Below are 23,531 nucleotides of genomic sequence, written 5' to 3' on the forward strand. Positions count from 1 at the left end.
CACCTAAAACTCATTTATTGAGACCCTAACTCCTAATTTGATGGTACTTAGGAGAAAGCTCCTGTGGCGTTTGGAAGTGGGGTCTTGTGGGAGTAACTAAGTTCAGAAGAGGTTGTGACAGTAGGACCCTAGAGTTGGGATGAGAGCACCTTTATGAAAAAGTAAGAGATCAAAGCCCTCTTTGGTCTGCTATGTGACAATGACACAGCCATAAGGCAGCTGTCTTTAGGCCAGGAAGACAACTCACACCAGCACCTTGACCTTGGATTTCCAGACATGTTGTTTGGCAGCTTGCACCAGCAGCATGAGCAGTCAAGGTACCAATGCATCACATTTTAGCCCTATTACTGGCCACCCTGAGTGGGTGGGTGATAAACACAACCTCATTCACTGTAGGGCAGCCAAAGAGCAAGAAGATACATTCTGGTAGCTAAGAAAGAAGGGAGTTGGTGAAGAACTCTTTTTACACCTTGAGTGAATGAAAACTAAATGAGTAAAAAAGTAACCAACAATGATTGAAACTATGAAAGATTAGATGAGCTTGAATTCTTCCAGACGAACTGGGATTATCCCCTCATAAAAACAATGAATGTGGGCTGGAGAGATGGCTTAGCGGTTAAGCGCTTGCCTGTGAAGCCTAAGGACCCCAGTTCGAGGCTCGGTTCCCCAGGTCCCACGTTAGCCAGATGCACAAGGGGGCGCACGCATCTGGAGTTCATTTGCAGAGGCTGGAGGCCCTGGCGCGCCCATTCTCTCTCTCTCCCTCTATCTGTCTTTCTCTCTCAAATAAATAAATAAATTAATTAAAAAAAATATTAAAAAAAACAAAAAAACAATGAATGAGATTTTGTGAGGTAGGCAGGCAAACTGGTAACTAGGGTTTATAGAATTTGCATTGGAAGAAAATATACTAAGGCTCGAGTTTGACATTAATAAGATAAGTACATGAGTACACTTCTACATTCTCATTGTAGGTTAGAGGCTGCTTATATTTGTTTCATTGAAATACATACATTTTTGAAGCATCATTAAAAAGTGTCTACTCTTAATTGGAATACCAGATTTTCTACTATTGAATCAAGCTCAACAATTTCAAACATCTCACAGTGAATGTTTTGGCTCTCCCAGTCAAAGTTGATATTGTGGAAAATAGGAAAATATACTTGGCCTGCACACATTCTAATCCCCTTACCTGGGCAACAAGGTCTCCAGGACTTTCTAAAATGAACTGCCTTGTAGTGGAGAAATAAAGGCTTCATGGAGCTTTAGAAAGGCTTGTGAGACAGGGACGGCTGGAAGCTGAAGGTGCCTTGTCGTCAACTTAGAGACAGCAGCTCAGTGATGTTCTCTCTGTGTCTCTCTTCCGGTCTCCTGACCTCCCTCCATTTTCCCTTTACTCTTTCTCTATTTTCTTGGCAATTTAACATTTTGCATCATACAGCAAAGGTCACTTAGCAAACAACCATATACCCATCACCTAGCATAAACTGTCATGAGGATCTTATCACTGGGTCACAGAGATTTCTGTAAGGAAAGATGTAAGAGAGATGTAGTTAAGTAGTACAGAGCTTGCCCAGCATGTTCAAAGCCCTGTGTTAAAAAAATAAACCATCATATATTAAGGATGATGTCTCTCGTATTTCTCTGTATGTTTTTGTTCCTAGAGGCAATTTTTATTATTAGTGTAGTCTAGCTAGGCTACATGTGACACTCTTCTTTTGTTTTTTAAGTATTTTTGTTTATTTTATTTATTTATTTGAGAGCCACAGACAGAGAGAGAGAGAATGGGCACACCAGAGCTTCCAGCCACTGCAAACGAACTCCAGACATGTGCACCCCCTTGTGCATCTGGCTAACGTGGGTCCTGGGGAATTGAGCCTCAAACTGGGGTCCTTAGGCTTCACAGGCAAGCTGAACCACTAAGCCATCTCTCCAGCCCTGAGACACTCTTCTAAAGACCTGTGTCCATAAATAATACAGTGTTATCAAAATTTAAATTACATACATTTTTTTCTAAGATTTTCTATTTTATCTTACTCAGTACTGTTTTTCTCATTCACTTTATTGTATCCCATTGTCTGAAAAGCTGCTGTTTATTCATGTTTTCCCACCTTCTTGATCATTTGGCTGTTTATGATGAGTACTTTTTCCTGCTCATGATGAGTAACTTCCAGTAGTCAAATTAAGCAGTCTATTGTAAGCATCTTTGGTTTCGAATGTGTCTGTTGGTTTGCTTTATCATAATTATAATTTTTGGCCATGTGTATGTACATTTCTTAAACTACAGTTTCCATTTACCCTGTCTTTTCCTTTTCATCATCTGCTGGTCTATTAAATTGATTAGACTCATTCATTTCTTTCTTCTTGGTGATCCTTGAAAAATAATAAATTTTATTTTTGATCCCTTGGTATGTTTTTGCTTGTTTTGTTCTTTTGTTTACATTGGTATGGTAGGGTCATCTCAGTCTAGCCCAGGCTGACCTGGAATTCATTATGTATGTTCAGGGTGGCCTTGAACTCATCGTGATCCTCCTACCTCTCCCTCTCAAGATCTCTTGATATGCTTAACATGCAAATCTGGACCTCAGCCACCCCTGCCTTCCCCACTAAGTTTGATTCTAGGCTCTATTATGACTACATGACCTTGGAATTAGTTCTACCTGATCTTGTGTGACTCCCATTTCAGAGGCTTCAGTATGAGGCAACAGGAAATAGACTAACAAAGCCTTCTGTTATATTTGTTCAGTCTCTCTCCTCTTTTCTGTCTATGGAGATATTTTTGCTATTACTGAGTACTGCAACTGTTTATTCACAAAATATTATTCTATTTTTATTTTCTTTTTCATAAGGTAGCAAGGCCCAAGGAGATAAACCACCCCTCTTGTTTCAGCCAAGGTCCAGATGAAACCACAGAGGAATTGGATAGTTGAGCATGAGTGTTGATTCCATGGTGAACCTGATAATTAGCACCAGGGAGAATGAGACAAATACCTAGCATACTTAGTACACATCAATGTAGAAATCCAGAGGCTCCTAAGAGCCCACCACTGAAGGAGACTTAAAACACACCAACCAAGGCTCTGAGAATTTTTCAGAACAGGGGACAGAAAAATAGTGAAAGCCACAGGTTGGGACATCATACATAGAGACATTGCCCCCCCTCCCAATTAATGAATGCTCCTCCCACAATGCATAACCTACAACCCCATGGGGAATACCAGCAACCCTAGTGAGGAGGACCCCCCTTGGAATGGGAACATGGACAGGGAAAGGATAGTACCAACACATGAGGTATCCATACAAAGTATGTTCTTAATAAAAGAAATAAAATTAAAATTAAAAATCAAAAAGAAATATATTAAAAGGACTTTGTGATCCAACATGAAAAAATATTATTCTTATATGAATGTGAGATGTTTAAGGAATATATAGAACTGTGTTAAATAGAATCTTACCTGCTTTCTGAAAGGATTCATTTTTTTTTTTTAAATTAAAGGTATGCCAGTCTATCAGACCTCCCAAATCATTGTAATCATTGCTAACACTTAAGTTATTTACTAACTGTGGGTAGTCCTTATTTATTGCAGAGGTTGCTATTTTTTGCTATCTCATAGAAAATTCCTAGTTTACTAAATATTTTAACCTCTTACTTATAAGGTACAAACCCTTCTTTGTTAAGATCTTAAAAAGTATTTGAATTACTGACTATATATGACCTACTAACTGTACTTAAAATAACTTTTAAGTGTCTCAAATAAAAAAAAAAACCAAGACTAACTCATGCATTCCAGGAACACATTGTTCTACTTCATGATCTTTGAACATGATTCAGAAAACCCTAAGTATCTTGTCTATGAACTCTATATAAGCTCTCCTTTGCCTCTTTAACTCTTTATTTTTTTTTTCTTTCATCTTTTAAGTTGTATAATAACCCTTGACCTTGCTCCAGGGTCTTACATATCAAAAGAAATAGGAAACTTAAAAGCATTTTGAAATTCAAGAGCCCCACTTAGGGATATATCATGTGATTGATAAACCCTATGGCTTTGTTAGTACCCACTGTCTGACTGAGAGAAGATATTCCTTTCTCTGCATACAAGAAGCCAAGAGTATATGTCAATCACTTGTAATGAAATAGAAAATTAGGTCAGTTGACCCAAAACAAGGAGAAATTTTGGAATCCTATTTTTCACTCCAAGTATCTGATTGAATTAATTACATGGTGCAGTAGTCAGTGAATGGTCACAGTAGACTATCAAGAAAGCATTTCACAGAGGGCATGGTGGTCTAAAATGAGTAGACCAGACACAATTCTGGGATCCAGCCACCTCTCAGGTCTGAGTTCCTTGAAGTTATAGTGTGTGGGCAGGTGCAGTGTCTGTAATGGGTAGGCCAGACCTCTGTATCTTGGCTCCTCCCACCTCCTGAGTCTGGGCTGTCTGCTCTGGTCTGTGTCCTGGAGGGTGCAGCATGGAGCAGGCCAGATCCCTGTTCCCTTGCTCTTCCTAGTCCCCTGCTCCTGGTAGGTCCCATTGTGCTCTGCTTGGGGAGGCCTGGTCCCTGTATGAGCTGTGGAATAAGGCCTTTTGCTCTGGTATCCTGACTGGCCTCTAGGTACTAACATCCCTGCCCAGCTGAGTCAGAAGATGATGGGGCCAAAGGACAAAAGCTTGCTTCCTCTTCAATAAAACAAAGAATGGGTACCCTATATAAATAAAGAATGTCTACCCTAAAATGGGTAGACAACAATGCAAAAAAGCCAATGGAAGTCAGAAAACTAAGAGATCTCCACCAAGAATTCCTAGTCCTACTACAAAAGCCTCCAATGAAATCATAGAGAAATCAACAGAAATTCATTTCCAAAATGACAACAAAACAACCAATAAGACCATGATTTAAAAAATATATATATCACTTAACTTGAAGCAAACTATCACAGAACCCACAATTGTACCAATGAAATTAAACAGAATCATCTCCTAGAGCATTCAGCCTTTGACAGTAGGCTTAACTTGATTGAAGAAAATGTTATAACCCTACAAAGAGATATGAATAAATTGAAGGTAAGTCAAGAGATGGAAGATTTCAACAACTGGTTTATTAAGCTTAATGAAGACTTGATCAAATGCAAAAATGAACTCCAGGAAGCATCAAGAAAATAAGGACTTGAATTGAAATTATAATCAAATGCCAAAAAAGAAATGGACAACACAAAATAACAGAAAACAAAAATTAAATAGAAGTTATAGAAATCTCTCTAAAATCCCTCACCAACAGAGTTACTCATGTGGAAGACAGAACCTCAGACCTGGAAGATAAAACAGAAGAAATTGATTGGGAGGCCAAAACCTTTGCTATGTTCAAAGAATCAAGTGAACAGAATACAAGGGAACTGTTGGATACCCTAAAATAACCAAACACCCAGATCATGGGTATACTGAAGGACAGGAGATCCAGATCAGAGACATAGAGAACATACTTAACAAAATTATTGAAGAAAATTTTATCTCTATCTTGCCAAAGAGAGACCCAACCAGATGAAAGAATCCCACAGAACACTAAATAGGTAATACCAAAGAAGAAACACTCCAAGACACAACATAGTTAAAAGACTCAACAATGAAAACAAAAAATGAGTGTCAAAACTGAGAAGCAATTCACAATAGACAAAGGCAATCCCATCAGAAATTCATCATATTTCTCCATCAAAACCCTGAAATCCAGAAGTGCCTAGAATGGGACACTTCAAAGTCTGAAAAAGTATGGCTTCCAACTCGAGCTACTTTACCCAGCAAAAGTATTCCTCATAACACATGGTGAAAGAAAACCTTTCCAAGAAAAACTCAACTCTATGATTATATGAACACAAATCCAAACCTACAGAGAATACCTGAGGGAATACTCCACACAGAATAGTCAAACACCCAATCTCAAGAGCCAGCAAGATTACAATAACCAAAATACACCAGGCTCAAAACAATGCATAACATAAAAAAGCACCAAACCCCATAAAATACCTCATCATGGCAAGGATTAATTCAAACTTCATAGATAGTAATTACTTAAAATATTAATGGTCTTAACTCACCCAACAAAAGACACAGGTTATCAGGATTGATAAAAATACTAGACCCTTCTATGCTGTCTTCAAGAAACTCACCTCACCACTAAACATAAACACCTCCTCAGGGTAAAAGGTGGGAAAATGATATTCCGAGAAAATGGGAATAAAAAAACAAGTGGGTGTTACTATAATTAAAGTCTGATTAAATAGACTTCAAAGCAAAAATAATCAAAAAGGACAAAAAAGGCCACTTCACACTCATCAAGGGAATGAGTCAACATGAGAACATCACAACCATAAATATATATGAGCCAAACACAGTGTATAAAACAAAATCTACTCGACAGTAAAACAGGAATAAACACCAACACCATCCATCATAGTTGGAGATTTCAATACTCCACTCTCATCAATAAACAGATCATCCAAGCAGAAAATCAACAGGGAAATAATAGATCTTAAAAATATCATAGACCAACTAGACCTAACAGATATCTACATAACGTTCCACCCCAACTGTATAGAATACACATTGTTTTCAGCAGCCCATGGAACCTTCACCAAAATCAACTATATATTAGGCCATAATGTGTGCCTTCGTAAAGTCAGGAAAATTGAAGTAATTTCCTGCATCATGTCAGATCACAATGCTTTAAAGCTACCAATTAACAACAAGAGATGCATCAGGAACTCCACCAGTTCCTGCAGACTAAACAACACACTTTTAAACAATGAATTTGTCATAGGAGAAATCAAAAAAGAAATTTTAAAATTCCTAGAATTTAATGATAATGAACACACAACTTACCAAAACTTATGGGACACAATGAAGGAAGTCATAAGGGGAAAATTCATAGGCCTAAATGCTTTCATTACAAAGATAGAGAGATCACAAATAAATAACCTGACTGTCCACCTAAAGATGCTGGAAAAACAAGAAGAATCCAATCAAAAGAGCTGCAGATGGAACAAAAATATTCAAGGTTACGCCAGAAATCAATTAATTGGAAACTAAGAAAATAATTTATAATATTGATAAAATGAAGAGGTGATTCGTTGAAAAAATAAATAAGATTGGAGAAACCCTAGCCAAAATGATCAAGCATAAAAAGAAGTCTCAAATTAACAAAATCATCAATGAAAAAGGGGAGATCACAACAGACATCAATACTTCCAAAACATATACTGCACAAAATTAATTAATCTAGAAGAAAAGGATGAATTTCTATACACATAACACCTACCAAAACTAAACTTAGAGCAGATTAATCTCCTAACCAAACCTTTCACATCTATGGAGATTGAAAAGGTAATCAAAGACTTCCCCAGAAGAAAAGTGCAGGACCAGATGGCTTCTCAGCTGAATTCTATCAAACCTTCATAGAAGAACTGAGACCAGTTTTTCTTACATTATTCCGCTTTATTGGAGTTCTTAGAATCCCCTCCCCCCCTCGCCCAGCTCCTTTTATGAAGTTAGCATCACCCTAATACCAAAACCAGACAGAAATGCAACAAGGAAAGAAAATTATAGGCCTGTATCCCTAATGAACATAGATGCAAAGATCCTGAACAAAATTCTTTCTGACTGAATTCAACAACACATCAAAAGCATTATCCACCTTGATCAAGTAGGCTTCATTCCAGGGAGTCAAGGATGGTTTGCCATACAGAAATCAGTCAATGTAGTACACCACATAAATAAACTGAACCATAGAAACCACATGATCATTTCAATTGATGCAGAGAAGGCTTTTGGAAAAAGTACAACACCACTTCATGATTAAAACACTGGAATGAATGGGCATGGAGGATTGATGTCTCAACACAATAAAGTCCAAATAATACTTAATGGGGAAAAACTCAAGGAGTTCCCACTGAGATCAGGAACAAGACAGGGGTGCCCACTCTCACCACTGCTCTTCAACATAGTACTAGAAGGACCAGCCCAAGTAATAAGACAGGAGAAAGAAATAAAAGGGACTCAAATTGGAAAGGAAGAAGTCAAGTTAGCACTATTTTCAGATGCCATGCTCATACACATAAGTGACCTGAAAGTCTCTACCTCAAACTTCTAAAGGTAATAAATTCCTTCAGCAAAGTGGCAGGATACAAAATCAATGTGCAAAACCAGTAGCTTTTCTATATGCAAAGGAACAAATATACAGAGAAATAAATCAATGAGGCTGACCCATTCTCAATAGCAACAAAAAGTTAAATACCTTGGAATAATACTAACAAAGGATGTGAAGGAACTATAAAATGAAAATATATAAACATTCAAGAAAGACATAGAGAAGGACATGAGAAGATAGAAATGCCCTCCATGTTCCTGTGTAGGGAGAACTAATATTTTGAAAATGGCAATTTTACCAAAAGCAATATACAGATTTAACACAATACCAATAAAAATACCCCATCATTCTTCCCAGAGGTTGAAAAATGATCTCTAAAATCATATGAAATAACTGAAGGCCTCAGATATCCAAACATATCCTCAGCAAAAGAAACACCTCTGTGATATTACCATACCTGATCTAAAGCTATATTACAAAGCCATAGTGACAAAAACAGCATGGTGCTGGCATAAAAACAAAAGCATAGACCAATGGAACAGAATTAAAGACCCATATTTTAGGGCAAGCAACTACAGCTGCTTGATCTTTCACAAAGTTGCCAATAATGTACACTGGACAAAAGACAGCATCTTGAACAAATGGTAGTGGACAAATTGAATGACCATACGAAGAAAAATGAAATTAGACTCACTCATTTTGTCACACACAAAAATCAAGTCAAAATGGGTTAATGACCTCAATATAAGGCCTGGAACTCTTCAACTACTTGAAGAAAAAATAGGAGGCATTCTCCATGAAATAGGACTGGGAAAAGACTTCCTGAACAAAACCCCAGTAGCCAAGGAAATTAAACAAGCACTCAACCAATGGGATTTCATGAAGCTAAAAAGCTTTTTCACAGACAAACATAACATAAGCAGAGCCAACAGATTATCCACTGAATGGTAGAAAATCTTTGTCAGTTATACCCCTTGACAAAACCTTACATCTAGAATCTACAGTGACCTCAAAGCTAAACAATAAAAAATCAAACAACCCACTCCAAAAGTGGGGCAAAGAACTAAATATTTCTAATAATTCTCAGAGGAAGAATTAAAAATGGCTAACACACACTTAAGAGGATATTCAACATCCCTAACCATTAGGGAAATGCAAATTAAAACAACTATGGGATTCCACCTTATCCCAGTAAGGATAACAAACATTAAAGAAAAAAAATTGAACAAAAACAAATGTTGGTGAGGCTGTGGAGAAATAAGAACACTCATTCACTGTTAGTGTGAATGTAAGTTAGTACAACCACTATGGATATCAATTTGGAGACCCCTGAAAAGGATGAATATAGAGTTAGCAATAGACCCTGTTATTCTCTTACTGGGCTTTTACCCTAAAAGCTCCATATATAAGTTAAGAGATATTTGCTCAACCATGTTAATAGCTGCTCAATTCATAATAGCTGAAAACAGGAATAAACTCAGGTGCCCCTCATTGGATGAATGGATAACCAAGATGTGGTATATCTATATGATGGAATTCTGTTCAGCAGTAAGAAAAAATGACACATTGGAATTTGTAGAAAAATGGTTGAACTTGGAACAGGTCATTCTAAGTGATCCCACACAATCACAGACAGACAACCATTGCATGATCTCATGCATCTGCAGTTCCTAAGTTGCTGACATAACTGAATAGCATCTTGAGGCTTGGACAATAGGTATGGTAGGGCTTGGGGAAAAGGAAAGGGTTGGGGAGGCAAAACCGACCCTAAGTTGAACTGGTATCATGGAGTCCTATATCCTTGGTAGTCAGAATAAAAGGTGGAAAGGTGGAACCTTTATAAGGACCTTAGAGGAAGCACATGAATTGCAGGGCCTTGGAGAGAGTGAGATGAAACATAACTTCAAATTTTTATTGTTTCTCTTTCTTTTCTGGCTTTTTATTTTTTCTTTTCCCTTGGTGCTGGTCTTTAATTCCCTATACCAGGATCTGGTCTATATCTACAATGAGCTGTTGATCAGAGGGACCCACTAGGTCTCCCAAAACAAAGAAGACAGATTTATGTCACAGAAGTTGATTACTCACCAGAGGTTAATGGTAAGACCCTACTGCTGAAGACATCAGTCACTGTGGGCATGGACCATGGAGAGAGCTGGTTGGAATCCAGAGGACAGCCAATCTCCAGACAATTAGCCCTTATAGTGCTTGAAGGCACTACATGAGCTACCAGGGGAAAGTGGTGAACATTTTTCCAAGCAACTCAAAGTCTAAGTGACTCAGAAGCAAACAACATGATGTGATGCTCACACAAGTGCAATAGTGGCACACAGCCATTGTGGGTATCCAACTGCTCTTGGATTTGCTCAAAGATCTACTCAGTGGAAAGAACATCATATCTAGCACTGGGAAACAAGTCAGAACCATATCCAAATAATGATTCTGCTTTCCATTGTCAAACTCCCATTAACCTTGGATTATAAGAGGGTCTAATCCATTTTAATTCTCTCTAAATTAATAATGGTTATCCCATTTAATGGTGCCTACTTCCTTCTTCATTGGAGAATCTACTTCTCTTCTTCATATGGGAGCTGGACCTGAAGAGATAAACAACCCAGTGCATTCCACCCCAGCTCCAGCTGAAGCCACAGAGGAACTGGGGAAACTAGCAAGAGTGCTGCTTTCTTAGTTAAGCTGATATCAGCACAAGGGTGATGGAGAAAGATACTGAGGACACTCAACATCTATCAAACCAGAGATCCAGATGTTCCTAAGTGCCCATCACTGAAGTAGACTTAAAATGCTCCCAGCATGGCTCAGGGAATTTTGTGGAAGAAGGGGTGGAAAGATTGCTAGAGCCACAGGCTGGACATTTTGCACAGAGACATAGCCTACTTCCCCCCACCATACTGCATGATCCACAGTCCTCAAGGTGTTTGGTATCAACATGTGATGTTTACATACAAAATGTTTCCATATCTAATAATAAAAAGAATTATTTCCTAATATATAGACACTTGTTTTTTTCTGATTATATGTTTGCTTTTGATGTTTAGCTAAATTCTGGACAAGTACCTGGGTTGATTTTGTTGCTTTGACATTATGAATAATTTCATATTAAACATGGATGTTCAGAAAAGAAGGTATTTCACAGATGCACAAGGGGACACATGCATCTGGAGTTCACTTGCAGTGGCTGGAAGCCCGAGTCCTCCCATTCCCTCTCTGTGTTTTCTCTGCCTATTTCTCTCTCTCTCTCAAATAAATAAATAAAAATAAAATATTTTTAAAAGAAAACATTTCAGAGCTGGAAATATGGCTAAGGTGCTTGCCTGCAAAACCTAAGGACCCATGTTTGACTCTCCACATCCCACCATATGTCAGATGCACAAAATGGTGCCAGCATGCAAGGCCACATTTGCAATCAAGATGGTGCACATATCTAGAGCTCAATTGCAGTAGCTGGAGATCCTGGTGCATCAACTCTCTCTCTCTTTCCCTGTCTTATAAAAAAAGTACAAAAAAAGAAGGCATTTGGGTAGCTGGAGTAATGGAGACCCAGAAAGAAGTCTAGAAAGATTTCCAGTCTTGTGTCTCCTTTTGTTCAACATAGGACAACATTTTTATGAAAATAAGAAAATCTTTGGAATTTAGAGCTAAACAAACTTAATATCTAAAGTATTATGGGTTCTATACCTCTCCCTGTCTTTCTCTGAAATTGGATGAACTTGGTAGACTTTAATTATAATATAAAATAATCCAACCCATATATCTAAATAAAGTCAAATCACTTTTATTTGAAATCAATCAATGTCAAATAAACCTCAAATGATAGAAAAACAGACAGAAAGGAAAGTCTAGTAGGTAGTTTAACATTCTTTTGGAATGTAGACAACTTTCACTATGTAGGCAATTACAAACAGGTGAATAGAGCTGTTTACATCATAAATTAAAAGTGGCCTGTGCTAGCATGGATTCACTCTGTTGTATTGCTGAGTTTGTATATTCCTTTTATTTTGTATGACTATGGCCCGATGAACCTTACAAAAGCAAAGCACAACTTCTCTCGAGCAGGGCTATTTTGTAGAATGCTGCTGCCAAATACAAAGGTAGACTACAATTTGAGACATCAGAATCTTTTATGGGTTCCAGGAGAATATTTTGTTCAAATAACATAACAGTTCAGTAATCACTGAGTCTTCCCAGCTGGTGGATCTCTAGGAATGTAATATCCTACAAAGTCAGAGATAGTGAAAGCTGAATAACCATTATTACAATTTTGTTTAAGGCTCAAAGAAGTGAACTTGTATAAGTATCATATAGAAATAAACCACAGAAACTCTTTTAAGAGTCAAGCACAACATTTAGCAACACTTGCAATGAGTAAGAATCCAGAAATGTTCTAGTAGAAATCAAATCAACAATCAATCAAAAATAAGCAAGCTATATTACAGAAAAAACTTATTCTAAGAGTATAAATAGAAAAGATTATTTTATACAAAAGTATTATCATTTTGTTAACTTTATTTTTGGTTTTATCATCAAAAGTTTACATTTTAAAGCCTTTGATTTCTTTTAGAGATTCCTTTTGAATAATATTTTCCACAAATGTATTAATGCAACTTTGGAAAGTGCTTAAATCAGGGGAAGAATGGAAATAAAATTTGATTCATTTGAATCCATTGGGATATCATTATTTACACTTAAGAGAAGAGTCATTTCCTCATCAGAAATCAAGTTGACACACTGTGACTAAAGAGTGTGGCTACTGGTTATATGTGACCCGAGAAGAAAAGCCTGTAAGAGAAGGAGGAACACTCAAAGAAAAAAAGTCTTCAAAGCCTTTCACAAATGTTCCCATAGAGTGGTGGGCTAGCACTGTACAATTTTATTGGTTTACTATCTCCTTTATAGCAACATATTCCATTATTTGCAGCAAATTAAAGGTCATCAGTCTGAGTGGAAAAATTACCACATCCCTCTTCTCATTAAGGTTAAAAGTGTCACTCCATAGAATGTATAAAAGGTGCCTTGCACATACTGGAAAAATCTTGTACATCTTGTTACTGCTACCTAATGTATAGACAAAGTGAGCCTCAAAAGCATTTTACTCACTTGCCTAAGGTTCCCTAGTTAGAAAACGGCAACTGAAGCATTTGGAGTCATAGAATGACTTGTTCAAAGTCCGTCCAGTTCTGGCACATCAGGGTTTCTCATATCTGTCCCTTTTTTATTTTTTAGGGAGGCATGCAGAGTTTAATGAAATAATTGAGTAGCTGAGGAATAAGATAGAAGTATTTTTTCTTTCTGGAATCTGAATCCCTTATTAGCACACACTAGACACATTCATTGAGTGTGAGGCATTGCATTTGCAAAGTAATTATTTTGTGAAGAATAGAGGTACTCACAGTAATTATTTTAGTTTTAGATGCAGATGAACTTTATTTTGCCTAAAGTGGAACAAATCTGCCCAATGCATGTGTTACAGTAGCAGCGATTTGCATGGTACAGGAAGAAGTGGCCCACTGCTGATGGGGAGGCTGGCTGAACCAGCAGCATGACATTTTAAAACAGATCAGGAAGGCAGAGATGGGCATGGCTCTAACAGCCAAGGACAATGCCATCAATCCTTATTTCATTTAATTTAAAGGTATCAGTTTTAGGTGGTGCTGCTTGTGACAGAGGTCACTGTGGTTCACTGTCATTGGATTTTACCTTATTGAGCAGTTAGTTGTTTGGTAGAGTGATTGAGGTGCAGAGGTATATTCAAAGGTTAAGAAGTTAGCCCCTAGACCTTTGGTATAATAAATAACGGGTCTTCAAAAGCTCTCTCATTGACATTTTCACATTGTTGTCACCCACCCCTTCTTTTCCAATGACAGTGATGAACTGTGTTGAAACACTAAGCTATATCATCAGAAATGCTGGCATAGGTGTATGATTGATTTAAATGATATAAAATTCAGTTTCAATTGCCTAATTGCACCATTGATGTGGAGCATGAGCACCAAGCACATACAATATGCCATCTGCACTATTTCTGTCCCCATGTCAGCTCTTTATTTCAGAGCAATTTAACTAATTAATCAATCAGAATCTCAAAAAAAAAACTGCAAAAGTTCTTCATCAATATTTCACTAATATGCTGTGGTGTATATTTTAAACACTTTTTATTTTTATTTATTAGAGAGAGAGAAAAAGAGAGAGAGAGACAGACAGACAGAAAGAGAGAGGAAGAGAGAGAATATGGATGTGCCAGGGCCTCCAGCTACTGCTAGTGACCTCCAGATGCATGTACCACCTTATGCATCTGGCTTTACATGGGTCCTGGGGAATTGATTTGGGTCCTTTGCTTTACAAGCAAGTGCCTTAACCACTAAGCCATCTCTCCAGCCACTATGATACATTTTTATTTCCCCTTCTATTTGTCTAATTTCTTCATTACAGCAGCAAAGGCTCTCCAATTTCATGTACTTTACAATGAATGTCTGCATCCTGGCTTGTTTTCCTTGTCTATGCTGCTGTTCTGAATCAGCAACCATTATCAGAGTCCCACTCTCCACGGGTTACTTTGGATTCTCTGGCAGGGTTGAGAGTGGTGGGAACTGAGGTCTCCCCAGAGGACGCTCAGAATTTCCCTCTCCTGCAAGTGTCAGAATTTGTATGTGTCATTTGCTATCAGGTGTTCAGTTTTCAGAGAAGCTTAAAGCAGAGAATGGCTATAACACTTGGTGAAAAGTCACACATGGGTATTAAGCCCCCCTTTACCAAGAGGCACCTTATTATGCTTTTAACAAATGGATAGGACATCGATATGAAGGAAGAAATAGTGCACAACACCTGCCCGTGGAAGATAATATCCAGATATAAAATTTCAAAATCAGGTATGACAGTAACTTAAGTCATTTTTAGAAGGTAGAAGCTACTTTATTTCATTTAAAATGAAGTTTCCTCCATACTTCAGAGGGTTTTGTTAGAAAAAAAAACATGGCAGGAGTCCATCTAATGTGATTATAAAGGGCCTGAAGCTTTGCTTTTAAAAATCAATAATCAGATGGAAAGAAAATGGTAACATTTTTGCCCTTTGATTTTTTTCACGTAGCATTTTTATAACTCTAGCAGCCCCGAGACACTGGGATGAAGTGAGTATGAGCAGTGATGTTTCTTGGACTCCACTACATCACAGTCCTTTAACTGAGGTGGCTTTCATCTCTCCCTCAGTATTTCTTTCTTCATTCAACCAAACCACATGATTTCTGCATCCTTTAGACTTATTCTGTGCTTTCTGGATGCACCTTTTGTTTGTTTAGCCATTCAGTAGCTAGTCACCGAGGACTTGTTGTGTGGCAACCCAGATATGCTCAACTCCTAATTCTGGAAGTTCCAGCCAGAGGAGCCAGGGAATGAGAGACTTAGTACTGCCCAGGTCTGTGAAGGAACGCAGACTGGAGGAGCTTTAAGAGATGAACCTTCGTTCACAAGTGGGGTTCTGAGGATTTTCCAAGGAAAGAGATGAAGGAAGAAAACTGCAACTAATGGGCATGATAAATGAGCAATGAAATGGGCTAGGAGAGAGGTTTTAAAGGTTTCAGTAAGGACAGCATCTATGAAGTCTCAGAGTTTTTATGGTGCTGAAATCAGGCAGGGATATGGGCAGTGTTTGAGAACAATGCACTGGTGTACAGGAGAATAGCTCAGGCTTTAAGGGACACTGCTCTACTTACTCTGTTCCCTTCTTTTGTCCCTTGATTCTTTGGATTGTGTCTTAGCCTCTTTGATGCGACTGTCACAAAATCCCGAGCCAGGTGTGGTGGCAAACACCCTCACTTGCAGAACTCGTGAGGTGGAGTCAGGAGATTCAGGAATCCAAAGGTTCATCTTTGGTTGCACCCAACCTTGCCTACATGAAACCCCGCCTCAAAATATCAACAGCGAAATTCTGACGAGCATGTCATATATAAAGAATAGCCGTTCCTTTAGCTCCTGAGTCTGGAATCTTGGAAGCCCCAGAGCACAGCATTGGCATCTGTTTTGCATGTGGTGAAGTCTTGTGTCATAACATGGGACAGGGCGTCACAGTAAGAGAACAAGATAGTTCCTGTTTCATCCTTTTCTTACAAAGTCACTACTGTAATTGTAGGATTCCCTACAGTCATGTGTTCATCTAATCCTAAAGTCTCCAAAAGGCCTATTTTTAAATGCCATCAACATATGAATTTGGGGGTTAGGTTTCCTACACAGGAAGCCCTAGGGTACACATTCAAACCATAGCAATTCTAACTGAGGTCACAGAAAAGCAGATGCAGAGAGGTCCTTAGTGCAATATAAATAACTTGAACTTGGAACTCTTAGTGTTGGATCCAAGCAAGATTTATGTGTATGTTTGTGTGTGTATACCAAAAGACAACCTTGAGTGTCTTCCTCAGCAATGCCATCCACCTTTTCTGAGATAAGGTTTCTCATTGGCCTGGAACTCACCCATTAGGTTAAACTGGTTTTCCCATCAGTCCCACGGCTCCTATGTCTGCCTAGCCAGCACTAGGATTATAAGTATGCAAGACCATGCCTGCATTTTACATGGGTACTGGAGACTGAATTAAAGTGAGTGGTGTGAGGTGAGTACTTTGCTGACTAAGGTGCCATCCCACCCCCAACCAAGGTTCATCTTTTGCTCAAGTTTTACGTACAAGCTAACTAAGCAGAAACGAGGACTTGTCCTTCCCTGGAACTCAGCAATTCAGGCTGGAAGTAGCTTTTTCATTGGAACAGAGAAGTGAATGTGTCAGATTATGAACTAATTCTAAAAACTTCTTTCCAGAAGTGTTGCACATGCCTTCTAGCTACGTGGTTTTATTGTCATTTGTCCCTTGTAGACTAATGTGCTTGAATATCTTCTCACTACTTAGTGGGGCCCAGTTAGCAAAGTGGGTCACTGGGCATGGGCCTTGAGGTTTCTCAACCCAGCCCCATTTCCTATCTTCTCACTGCTCTCTGGCTGAGGGTGCAATATAACCAAATACCTCCTACTCATGCCACTATGCCATCCCTCCCTTAAGTTGGTTATTGTCTAGTATTTTTTACAGCATCAAGAAAGGTAACCTATATGCTAGCCAAAGCAAGTCAAGGATTATGTTCAAACCTGGAGCAAATCTATCATGGAACTGTTAAGTGGAAAGCTAGAAGATTCTGGAGATTATGAAAGTCTAAATGTTTACATCAAAATTCCTATGCTGAAGCCTGGTCTCCGATATGATGCTTGTAGGAGGTAAGACCTTTGGTTAAGTGATTAGTTCATGGGAGGTGAGCCATCAAGAATGGGATTGATTAAGCCAGGCATGGTGGCGCACAACTTTAATCCCAGCACTTCGGAGGCAGAGGTAGGAGGATTGCTGTGAGTTTGAGGTCACCCTGAGATTACATAGTAAATTCCAGGATAACCCGAGCTAGAGTGGAAATCTACATTGAAAAGCCAAACTAATAATAATAATAATAATAATATCCCTCCCATCAAATGTGATCACAGTGAAAAGGCATCTGTGAGAAAGCAAAACCACACTTCATCTATGAGAAAAATGATCTTGTACTACCCATTTCCAGGACCATGAAAAATAAGTTTCTATTATTTTTAAGCTACGCTGTCTAGAATACTTGCTATAGTAGGCTGAATCAGTAAGTAACAGCAGTGAATACCACAGAGACATACCATTCCTTTATCAGATATTGATAACTCCTTAAAGAAAAAAAATGCTGATGACCTGCCTGATAGAGACAGGGGACCTACAATGGAGTGATAGTTTGCAAATATGGAAGCCAGCAGGTGCTTACTGAGATGAACCATGCTTTTAAATGTAAAATAAGTAGTTGACAAATACTACTTCTATCTCTCTAAATTTTACTTTGCTTCCTAGAAGAATAAAAGCAATTTTTGTCCTGAATATTGCTTTCTAATTCTTTGTTCAATTTTTATCAAAGCTACATTTTTTTAAACTAAGAGCTGCTCTTTGTATGCCTCATCCTGGCTTTGTTTTATAGATGCTGTTTTGATTTTCATTTTATTAGGTTATTAAAAATTTCTTTTCAATATTTTTATTTCTGTGTTTGAGAGAGAGAGAGAGAGCAAGAGAGAGAATGGATGCACCTGGGCCTCTTGCTGCTGCAAACAAACTCCAAATGCATGCACCATTTTGTGCATCTGGCTTTATGTGGGTACTGGGGAATTAAACCCAGACCTACAGACTTTGCATGCACAAACCTTTTGTGGCTGAACCATGTCCATAGCCCAAGATACTTCTTTTATGCATTTGCTTTTTCTACAATTCTTATTCTGTTTTGTTCTGTTTATAACTTTCTTAGCTTTTGAGACTTTGTAAAATGGCAGGTCTTTCTTAGATCTTAAGTCCAAGGCTTGTGTAGATAAGTTAGTGATACTTTGAAAACAAAAAAATAAATAAATAAATAAACTAAAAAAGGGCTGGGGATATACCACAGTGGGTGAGCACTTGCCTAGCATGCATCATGAGGATCTAGGTTTAATTCCCAGTAATAGCCAAATGAAAAAAAAAAAAAAAAAGAAGGAGGAGGAGGAGGAGGAGGAGAAGAAGAAGAAGAAGAAGAAGAAGAGGAAGAAGAAGAAGAAGAAGAAGAAGAAGAAGAAGAAGAAGAAGAAGAAGAAGAAGAAGAAGAGGAAGAAGAGGAAGAAGAAGAAGAAGAAGGGGCTCAGAATAACCAAATTTAGAAGGTTGAGTAGCATATCAACTTGTGAATCTCTCATTGGTTAGTTTGCTACTGTGGGTTCTAGGGACATTATTTGGTTGAGACAACTTCTAATGCTTGGGTCCATAGTTCAAAGTCTCTTAAACTTTTTGATGCTATGGTAATCTGGTAAAAACACAAGGGACCTGTGTCAAAATTACATCTTTTGATTGCCATAATTTTAAAATACTGATGCTTTTTTCAGATATGTGCAATGAGTCATGTGATAAGAAAACTACTGTTTTTAAATGTTTTATTTGTTAATTTATTTGAGAGAGTGAGAGAAAGAGGCGCACACATAGAGAGGGAGAGAGAGAGAGAGAGAGGAGAGAGGGGGAGAGATAGGGCATACCAGGGTCCCTATCCACTGCAAATGAGATCTAGATGCACATGTCACCTTGTGCATCAGTCTTTACGTGGATACTGAGGAGTCAAACTTTCATCCTTAGGCTTTCTAGGCAAGTACCTTAGAGGCTGAGGCACTGCTGTGATTTCTGTGGGCCACAGAGACATGGGTATGATTATACTGTGATGGTTTGCTGCCTACATTCAGTAATGAAAATCAATATTAACTTTCAGAAGTTACTTCTGAGAGGATTATTGCTGTTATTAAAGTTCACGGGCCTTCTGGTTCAAATTCTTGCTAGAAGTCTTTACTTGTGGGTGGATCAATTTTTCTAGGAGACTGTTCACCAGTCTCCCAGGGCTGGTTTGTAAACTTGGCCTCCAGCTTTTCCCAAGCCAGACAGAGAGGTAATCTTCTCCACTGGGAGGGCTTTCCAACAGCCCTCCAATATCAGTACAGTGGCTCACTCTGTAAACTCAGACATATTTGCCATTATCTCCATATTAGGGAGTGTGATGAAACCTCTCCAAGAATAGACTCCTCATTTCCCCCTGAAAAGATGATGGAAGCACAAGTTCTCTTGCAAGACTTTCTATACATAGTCTAGTTTCTAGCCCCCTATTTTGCATACCTACCTTGAAAGCATCTGCTGTCTCCATCCCTGTCGGTTTCCGTGGTTTTGTTTGGAAATGACCCTCTCTTTGGCCTTCAGTCTGACTGTACTTGTGTTTCAACATTGTGCTTTCTCTGGTCTAAAGCAGTTTCCAGGGCTTAAATGATTTTCCAGGTTTCAAAACGTGATTTCTTTTGTCTGCTCTCTTCTTTCTGTCCTAGTGAGTTTTCAGATTCCTTTCCTGATTTTGCTTTGTGAAGGAGTCACAGACAGACATTTGCATTTGATCTACACTAAGTAGCCAGAAGCTTTAGTGCATTTATAAACAACAATCTATTATGTGTGGGATTTGCTTTCCCATCCCCACCCCATAATCTCCTTCTCTGTGATTTAATAAAACAGTAAGTGGAAAACAGGCACAATGACATTTTAAGGAAGTCAGCTATTTTTTTAAAATCAATTCTTAAAAGAATTTTCTTGATGTTCTCTGATGCTTTTAGCACCTCTGTTTAAGACATTAGTCTGAGTTCATCAACTACAATGACCAGAGACATGTAGGATTTTTCGCCTGGAAGAAGGATAATCGTGGAGTAAGGATTTACTGTTGGTATAATCCTGCCACAGAAAACAGCTACAAACTTTTGATAAAATATAAAAACAAGTCCAAAAAGTCACTGGAGAGAAACCAAACAGGGGCATTAATTTGAAGAGAGTAAAACCTAGAAAGAAGGGGCATAAGAGAGGCACTTCCCAAACGTGTAGAGGGTCAGTCCCTGGAGGTGACTCGGGGAAGGATGGGGTTTGTGTGGGGAAATCCATGCCCACTTAGGTGCCGTGGGGAACACGGGTCAGTGTCTTTACAGTCACTGGCCCGGAAACAGGTGGATGGACAGAGCCCTGGCCCCGATGAATGGAATCCGTGAGCAGGTCTAGAAGGTACCGGAGATACCCGTGGACAGTGAGCTACAACAGAAGGCTCCAGGCGAAATGTCGCCAAGCAGGAAGAAAGCATGTGTCTGCTGGACAGTCAGTATTTTCTGTGATTTGCCATGAAGTATATATGAAAATGATGTACACTGCCAAGAAATGTGGAGTGAGATTCCAGCCTCCAGCTGTCATCTTAATTTATGAGAATGAAACCAAGGGGAAGAGTTGCCAGCGGGGCACGCCAGCAAGGAGCTTTTCCACGTTTTCAGATTGCTCCAGAGCCTCTGAACAATTAATGAATAACCCACGACCCAAGCGTTACTGGAGTAGGGGTCCCTGAAGCACCTGAGAAGTTGTTCAGGGGTTCACGAGGTTACTTAGGAGGACAGAGCTTGACAGAAACATGGAACCAATTCGATGGGAAGCCACCATTGCTCCTGAGGAGGCTCTGAACAAACTAGACCATAAGGAGCTGCCAAAAGGAAGCGCATCATGGGTGAACTTTTTGAGAAAAATCAGAAGAGGGATGATCCAATATCCATGTGTCTACAAATAATATAGATTTGTTGGAGAAAATTTAGTGTTTACTAAATGTACATATGTTGGGTCATAAAGCCAATATTTCACTTCTAGTATATAGGCCTATGTTTAATATAGGGAAAACAATACAGGAATCTGTAAGGTGCTTGAAATCTAATCAAAGATGACTCAAAAGCTTGTGAAAAGATAAATGAACAGAATTAAAACAGTGCCACATGCTTGATAAAGGCTAAAGAATGTCAAATCATAAGTGACTGGGGTAAAATAGCCAGGAGGATGTTTTCCTTCAGTGGGAAGATGAGCCTTCAGCCCTTGAAATGTTAAACTTATGCTGGAATCCAGATGAGAGAAACTGAAGGAAGAGGGAGGGCATGGCAAGGAGACAAGAAGTAGAAATTTGTATTTGAAGAATAGTGAACAAAGTGTAGTTTGACAAGATTGGGGTCACCCTTGTGCATTGTGTGTTGAACTCAGGAGAAGAGTACCTCCAAAATACAAATGCCTGGTAGCTGTAAGTGGACACCGTGTGATGGACAGCAGGCCACTTCTGCCCTTCTGCCCTTCTGGAATCAGGCTATATATACATACATACATATATATATGACTAAAGGAGATACACACACACACACACACACACACACATATATAAAGACACTCTGAAACCCAGAACCTCTTTCCATAAGTGAAAAGTTGATAAAATGGTAAATCTCCACATAAAAATAAATAATAGTTACTGCGAATTTTAGACCTGTTTATGAATTTCAGTATATACACAAGAGGATCTTTGTATGTGTAAATGTATTTGTTCTTATGTAATTGGTAGAAATCTTCTCTCTTCTCATTAAATAAAGCTATAAAAAGCAAAAAAATAAAATTAAAAACAAAACTAGGAAGAAGGAAGCAGAAATAAGTCAGTTTTCCATTGGTAGGGCTGTTTGCCGAAGGGCATGGCCCAGTCAAAGGAAGCAAGCTGTATACACTTTGGACAGGAAGTCCTGAAGTACTAGTTTTACAAACCAGGTCAGAGGTTATGACTAACAAGCCAGTGGAAAGTGAGAGGGGAAATCAAAGTAAGGAGAAATTACAAAGCACGGAATATCATAGTTTGCAAAGGCATTCTGGGAAAGCTCTCAAGAGGACCTAGGAACTGTACTTTTATGAAATGAGCTCCCAGTAGACCTCTGAAAGCCAAAAAAAACTGAGCAAAGATTTTAGATTTTTATCCAATGCAGGTGTGAAAAAAACTAGATTTGAGTCTTGCCAAGTTAACTACCTGATAAACACAAACAGAAAATCAAAATGGAGAAAAGGAAGAAACCAGTATCTGCCATGTATTTTTTCAATGTCTAAAATATAATTTCAAATTAATAAATACATGCTCAAGAAGAAAGATAACTAAAGAAATAAAGATAAATAAATAGCATGTTCAAATCTATTTGCTTGATTTTTTTGTTTGTCTTGGTTTTTAGAAGTAGGGTCTTACTCTAGCTCAGGCTGACCTAGAATTCACTATATCTCAGATTAGCCTTGAACTCACAGTGATCCTCCTACCTTGGCCTCCTAAGTGCTGGGATTATGAGCATGTGCCACCAGTTGACATGAATTTTAATATAATATTATAAATAAGTTCAAGGATAAAGAATTATCTTTGATTAATGAGTAAATAGAAAATCCTAGTGAGAGAGGTAACTAAAGAGATCCAAATGAAAATTCTAGTAAGATAAATAAAATGTGAAACAAAATATTAGAAGTTTTAAAAGCACATTGAAGATGAAAGACAGATTATTGGTTTGAAGATATCACACTCATATTTATATTGGGAGAACAAAGAGAACAAAAGACACAAAATGAGGAGTTTCAGTAATCTATGGAGCTATATAAAAAGGCCAAATACATATATGACATTTTAAAGGAGATAAGAAGGGAGATCAGATAGATCCAACATTTTTTTTAAAATTATTTATTTATTTATTTGAGAGCGACAGACACAGAGAGAAAGACAGATAGAGGGAGAGAGAGAGAATGGGCGCGCCAGGGCTTCCAGCCTCTGCAAATGAACTCCAGACGCGTGCGCCCCCTTGTGCATCTGGCTAACGTGGGACCTGGGGAACCGAGCCTCAAACTGGGGTCCTTAGGCTTCACAGGCAAGCGCTTAACTACTAAGCCATCTCTCCAGCCCAAGATCCAACATTTGAAGAAAGAGTAAAAAAAATATCCTTA

The 23,531-nt window shown here is 38.5% G+C and overlaps 1 protein-coding gene and 1 pseudogene across 1 annotated transcript in view; one reads left to right on the forward strand and one right to left on the reverse strand.

Annotated features, from left to right (window-relative positions):
* Nucleotides 1-23,531, reverse strand: part of Cyyr1 (cysteine and tyrosine rich 1) — a 122,978-nt gene that overhangs the window by 63,752 nt on the left and 35,695 nt on the right. The window lies entirely within an intron of this gene.
* On the forward strand, nucleotides 20,911-21,332 carry LOC123460938 (annotated as a pseudogene).

This window comes from Jaculus jaculus, chromosome 5 (genome assembly GCF_020740685.1).
Source record: "Jaculus jaculus isolate mJacJac1 chromosome 5, mJacJac1.mat.Y.cur, whole genome shotgun sequence".
NCBI classification, from domain to species: domain Eukaryota; kingdom Metazoa; phylum Chordata; class Mammalia; order Rodentia; family Dipodidae; genus Jaculus; species Jaculus jaculus.